Genomic DNA, 6156 nt, shown 5'->3' with positions numbered 1-6156 from the left:
ACTCATAGTTGGGCCATCTTTTTTTTTTTTTTTTTTGAGACAGTCTTGCTCTGCCGCCCAGGCTGGAAGGCAGTGGCGCAATCTCAACTCACTGCAAGCTCCGCCTCCCAGGTTGAAGCGATTCTCCTGCCTCAGCCTCCCTAGTAGCTGGGATTACAGGCACCTGCAACCATGCCCGGCTAATTTATTTTTGCATTTTTAGTAGAGATGGGGTTTCACCATGTTGGCCAGGCTAGTCTCGAACTCCTGACCTCAGGTGATCTGCCCACCTCAGCCTCCGAAAATGCTGTGATTACAGGTATGACCCACCACGCCTGGCCAACTTTCTCTTTCTACCAAAGCAGATTCTTACTCCTTTATTCATAACTACTGATACTAGTTAGATGTAAATCCTTCTAGATTTTTTCCTACATATATAACTTTTTTCATTGTTGTAAAATATATATACCACTTGTATGTATATTTGCATAAATTTAACCACTTGTAAGTGTACAGTTCCATGGCATTAAGCACAGTCACACTGTTGTACAATGACCACTTCTTTCTACAGGCCTGACTTTCTCGATAGACTGTAAGCTCCCTGCGGTCAGGGAGCCCACAATGGCCCTTTGTGTACAGCAGGTGCTAAGTGTGATGGCAGAGGGAAGAGTGACTGGTGGGTGGCAAGGGCTGAGGAAGCTACATCACTCTGAAGGGTGCAGTGGGCAGCAGTGCCAGGTCTTAAAAGACTCGGTTGGCTTCAGGTGGTATCCTTTTTTTTTTTTTTTGAGAGGGAGTTTCGCTCTTATTGCCCAGGCTGGAGTGCAATGGTGGGATCTTGGCTCACTGCAACCTCCGCCTCCTGGGTTTAAGCAATTCTCCTGCCTCAGCCTCCTGAGTAGCTAGGATTACAGGCACCTGCCACCACGCGTGGCTAATTTTTGTATTTTTAGTAGAGATGGGGTTTTGCCACGCTGGTCTGGAACACTTGACCTCAGGTGTTACGCCTGCCTCCGCCTCCCAAAGTGCTGGGATTACAGGTATAAGCCACCGTGCCCAGCCTTCAGGCGGTATCTCAAAGGAATTCCACAAATGAACTTGTGTAGAGGTTCATGGCTTTCAGAAAGGCATTTATTTTGTTTACCTCTCACAACTACGCTGAGAAGTACATACTGTCAGGCTACACTGCAGATGAAGAAATAGGTTCTAGAAGGGCAAGCACCCATTTAAGGTCTCACACAGGTGGAAAGGGCAAAGTGAACTCAATCAAGGTCTCTGGATGCCAGGTGCCTTGTACTTCCACCTCGTGTGCAGGAGGAAAAGAGCGAAATTTGACAACAGAAGAGACTGGAGATGGCCTCAGAGTGCTGGCCGGCCCCACTTTCTGTCCCCCGTGGTGAGAGCTCATCTGGGCCCAGGGAACTTGTCCCGGGGAATGCCACCACGACATGTGTGACTCTGTCCCGCAGCGTGGAAGGCTTCGAAGGAGCCCGCCACCATACAGTGGACCTCACCGTGTGTCAAGCCCTGTGCTGAAATCCCTGCAGTCGGAGCCAGTTCTTCCTGTTGCACAGACAGGTTCAGGGGCTTGCCTGACCGAACCCAGCGGCAGTGTGCCCGGCCTCCGCGCCTGAGGCTCTGGCTCACAGACCTGTGGCTCCACCGCTGCAGCCCAAGCACTTGTGCAGCTGACGCTCGCTTCACAGACGCTCGCGAGGCCGCGGGGCAGGGGCCCTCAGGCAGAGACTGGGCCCCTGAAGGCGGAGGGACTGGGGGGATATGGGGCAACGTGCCGGCCCAGAGGCTCCTGGGGGGTGGGGAGAGGCCAAATCTCGGAAAATGGGGCGCGTCCCCTCAGCACCCCATTCTGCCTCATAGCCCTCGGTCCCTACCAGGCCCTCGGCTCGGTCACACCCCCGCCGGCCCCCTAGTTCTGCCCTCTTGGCTCGCCAGCCCCCCAACTCCCAGCCTCGGGTTCCTCAGGTCCCCAGCGGCCCCTCTTGCTCCTCGGACCCCCGCATTGCACCCCCGCACCGTTTGGGTGTCCCCATGTGAGCCTCGTCTCGGCCTCCTTGCCTCCTCAGCCCTCTGATTCCACCCCTCCGGTTCCTCGGTCCCATTTCACCCCTGTGCGCCTTGGGCGCTCGCCTGACCCTCGTCGCAGCCCCGTCAGCCCTCTAATCCCGTCCCCCCGGCCGCCTCACCCCAGGTCTCCGCGGGCCTCAGCTGTCTCCTCGCCGCTCCGCGTCCAGCAAGCTGCTGCCGGTCGGCCCCGCCCACTTCCCGTCCCCGGCCGCTGCGGGCGCCGCGCAGGCGCAGTCGGGACTCCAAGCTGGCGGGGCCGGACCTCTGCTGCCCCCTGGCGGCTATGCGGACCGTGACTGCGGCTCCACCTGGGCTCCGGAGCCGCCCCAGTCACCGGCCTCTTGCTTCTCTTCTGCAGCTTTGGGTGGGCGGCTGGATGGGGAAAGCAATCCCTAGGTCACAGCGCCCAGAAATGAAGCAACTTGTGCCGTAAACAGCTGGTACGTGACAGAGCAGGGATGCAAACCCAGACTGCCCAGGCAGGCTCATCCGTCGGGGAAGGGGGCACAGTCCCCGGCCTATTGTGAGTTGTTTGTTTCCACAAACGTTGAGGCTTTTATCTTTCCATTCTGGAGGGCAGAAGTCCATTTAGTCCCAGTGGGTGAAGATCCATGAGTCGGCAGAATGCGTTCCTTTCTGAGGATTCTAGGAGAGAAACTGTTCCCCTGCCTTTTCCAGCTCCCAGGGACTCCCCGCATACCTTGGCTTGGGCCCCTTCCTCCAGCCTCCAAGCCAGCAGTGACCAGTTGAGCCTTTCTCACACTGCCACCTCTGGTTCCCTCCTCTGCTTCCTTCTGCTACTTCTAAAGACCCTCCAGATGCCACTGGGCCCACCCAGATAATCCGGGATCATCTCTCTACTTTAAATCAGTTGATCAGCAACCTTAATTCCCCTTTTCACTGTAATTTTTTTTGGAGACAGTCTCACCCTGTCACCCAGGCTGTACTGCAATGGCATGACCTCAGTTCACTGCAACCTCCGCCTCCCGGGTTCAAGCAATTCTCCTGCCTCAGCCTCTTGAGTAGCTGGGACTACAGGCGTGTGCCACCACACCCGGCTAAATTTTTTGTATTTTTAGTAGAGATGGGGTTTCACCATGTTGGTCAGGCTGGTCTCAAACTCCTGACCTCAAATGATCTGCCTGTCTCGACCTCCCAAAGTGCTGTGATTACAGGTGTAAGCCACTATGCCTGGTCTGCCATGTAATCTAACACAGGCACAGGTATAGCACATGAACATCTCTGAAGGGTCATTTTTCTGCCAACACAGAGGCTCATGGAAATACTCTTTTTCTCTCTTTTTAGAGACAAGCTGCTTATCTGATGCCCACACTGGAGTGCAGTGGCATGATCATAGCTCACTGCAGCCTCAAACTCCCGGGCTCAAGCGAGCCTCCCCTCCTGCCTTAGCCTTCCTAGTGTCTGGGACTACAGGCAAGCACCACCACGCCCAGCTGATTAAAAAATTTTTGTAGAGATGGGGTCTCACTATGTTGCCCAGGCTGGTCTTGAACTCTCGGGTTCAAGTGATCCTCCTGCCTCAGCCTCCGCAAGTGCTGGGATTATAGGTGTGAACCATCACACTTGGCCAAAATATTTTAAAGGCAGAAGAAAGAAACCTTTAAGTAAAAAAAAAGTTTTAATATATGATATTAATATTTCATCTTTATACCAATGCAGTTGTAAAGTGTAATTTAAATGGAGGATGGGACGCCCAGATCTTCTGTGGCTCTGCCCACCTGGCCTTCAGGTCCACAGGCCTGTGTCCTTGCCAGGAATGAATGTCTCTGGGATGCTTCTCTAACAGGAGGAACCTGGAGTGAGACCAGGAACCTGGAGAACTAGCAGCTGGGTGATTGGAAAGGAAACCATCTGGGGTGGGGTTGGGTCTGCAAGGCAAGAGGTGTCTGGGCAGAGAAAGTAGGGCTGGGGCGGAGAGTCCTGCCTCATCCCACTCTCCTGCTCACTCCTTCCTAGATCCCTGTCAGGGCAGTAACCATGAGCAAGGCTTGAGGCTACTTCTTATAAACAGTGGCCCTGGGCACATTCCTTAGCTCACCTGAGCCTCAGTTTCTTGATCAGAAAAAATGGGGACAATAGCAACCAACCTATCTCAGAGGGCTGTTGTGAGACCCTGGGCCACTGTTTCTCAAACTGCCCCTGAGATCACCTACAACAGAATGGCTGTGGGGTGAAGTTTGAGAAGCGCAGCACAGGTGAGGTGGTGCGTAGGGCAGGCCCTCCCACACTGTAAAGTGCAGTAAAAGCTGATATTCCCGCAGGCATCCTCAGAGGGGGCATATTAGACGCTTGAGCACTGATTCCATTCGAGGTCTGCAGCTTAGAGAGGACAGCAAAGTGAGGCACCACCAGGAGCTTGTCCCTATGGGCCAAGGACGTGTCTGGAGATGACTCCTGCCTTGTGGCGCTGTCAATGCCTCACTGTCCGCATTCTATCACGCCTCAGCTCCTCGCTTCCACCCTGGTGAAAGGAATCTTTCAATATCACCCACCCAGCCACAGATGCTTCTCTGCTTCTCTGGCAAGGCTGCACCCCTGGCTGGGGGGCAGGGCCAGGGGCTCCTTGAGCCAGTCTGCAGCCACTGACCTCTCCAGCCTCCAGAGCAGAGGTACAGTCCCATGGAGCGTGGCTGATCTGAAGGCAGTTCTGGCCTAAAAGGGGCCTTGTCCCTTCCTTGTCCTCACTGCTCTCAGGCCAGGTTGGCAGCAGTAGCAGTGGGGTTGGATGCTACCGGATGGGAGAAGGTGAATGGACTCGGAGTGCAGAATCAAGCTGCGGAAGCCAAGGGCCTTGGAGGGTCATGTACAAGGGACAACTGCAGAGGAAAATAAAGGAACACTTTGTGATTAGCCCTGCCTCTGGCTGAAATCGCAGTGCAGAAGCATAGTAAGGAAGGACTGGGTGGTCTGGGTTTAAGGCCTAAGAACCACCTCTGCTCCTCTAAGCCTGCATTAGCCCTGTAACCTAAGGGTCCTGGAGGTCCTAAAACCTTCTGCAGAGAAGGCTCCAGGTCCACTGGGCCTTGTGGGTGGAAGAGCAGAGTCACAGCCCTGCACTGGGGACGTAACAGGTGTGGCCTTGCTAGGGCCCTAGAATCGGACCAGATTGGTTGGGGGGGACAGAAGCTCCGAAAGCACCCCCTCCTTCCTGAAGCCTGTACCTCTCAGACACATCCCAGGACCCACTATGTGGTTCCCCATGTCTCTGCGTATTTTCATTCAGCTCCAAGTAGCTCTCCAAACTGTGTTCCAGGGAACCCCCATGTTAACCTGTGAGGGCCTCCAGGAAGGGGGTCCAGGTGGGGCATGCTGGGTGGGCTCTGGGTTTCCTTACAGGAGCTCTCATATACGTCCTGGTGCGGCCTGGGAATCTACTACTGAGTTGGGGGGTGGTCTAAGTCTGAAACATTCCTGACCTGCCCCTCAAAGAAAGGTCCCACGGAACAGTCTGGAAAGCTGTTTTGCTGAGCTCCTGTCACCACTCAATGAGGCACGGGTGGAGTGTGGAGGGAGTTTCCAACACACAGTGGACCCCGCACAGGTGTCTCTCCTCAGGTGGTTGGGGAGGGGAGCACAAGAAGGCACTGAGGTCAGAGGGCAGCTGCCACCAGCACCTGGCACCACAGGGCAGTCTGGCCTACAGGGTATTTTCTAAACCTGGCATGTGAATGGGTTCCATGGGGCACCCAGCTGCCTCTAAGACAATAAGGGCTTGTTGTGAGAATAGGAATTGCAGCAGGCCCCAGGAAGCTGCCAGACGCACACAGGCACCATGTACAGGGCTTCTCAGAGACGAGAGCAGGGGACGGAGAAGCGTGGGATCAAGAGGGTGGCCCCGAGCAGGGGGCTGAAGCAAAGACCAAGGGGATTCATGAGCCAGATCCAGGGAGGGGGTCTCCCAGCCCCGCCTGCTCCACTAGACTCCTCTCCTGCCAGAGCCATGGCTGTCAAGGCCGCCTTCCTTAAGGCATCAGGGCCACTGCTTGTGCACACAGCTATCATCAGCAACGCGGATTGAGACGGGGTGTGAGTGCAAACTGGATCTAGTCCCCAGGGCTCCAGGGTTGGGGC

General features: G+C 55.3%; 1 protein-coding gene across 1 annotated transcript in view; it reads right to left on the bottom strand.

Annotated features, from left to right (window-relative positions):
- Nucleotides 1-2285, bottom strand: part of PPM1F (protein phosphatase, Mg2+/Mn2+ dependent 1F) — a 36899-nt gene extending 34614 nt beyond the window's left edge. Inside the window, exon 1 of the mRNA XM_017882544.1 lies at nucleotides 2184-2285. The gene's annotated coding sequence lies outside the window, so the exon portion shown is untranslated. The remainder of the gene's footprint in view (nucleotides 1-2183) is intronic.
- Nucleotides 2286-6156: the final 3871 nt, after the last annotated feature.

Source organism: Rhinopithecus bieti, unplaced genomic scaffold (genome assembly GCF_001698545.2).
Source record: "Rhinopithecus bieti isolate Rb0 unplaced genomic scaffold, ASM169854v2 scaffold_13317, whole genome shotgun sequence".
NCBI lineage: Eukaryota > Metazoa > Chordata > Mammalia > Primates > Cercopithecidae > Rhinopithecus > Rhinopithecus bieti.
The sequence above is the reverse complement of the archived record's forward strand: the minus strand, read 5'-3'. Positions and strand labels throughout refer to the sequence as shown.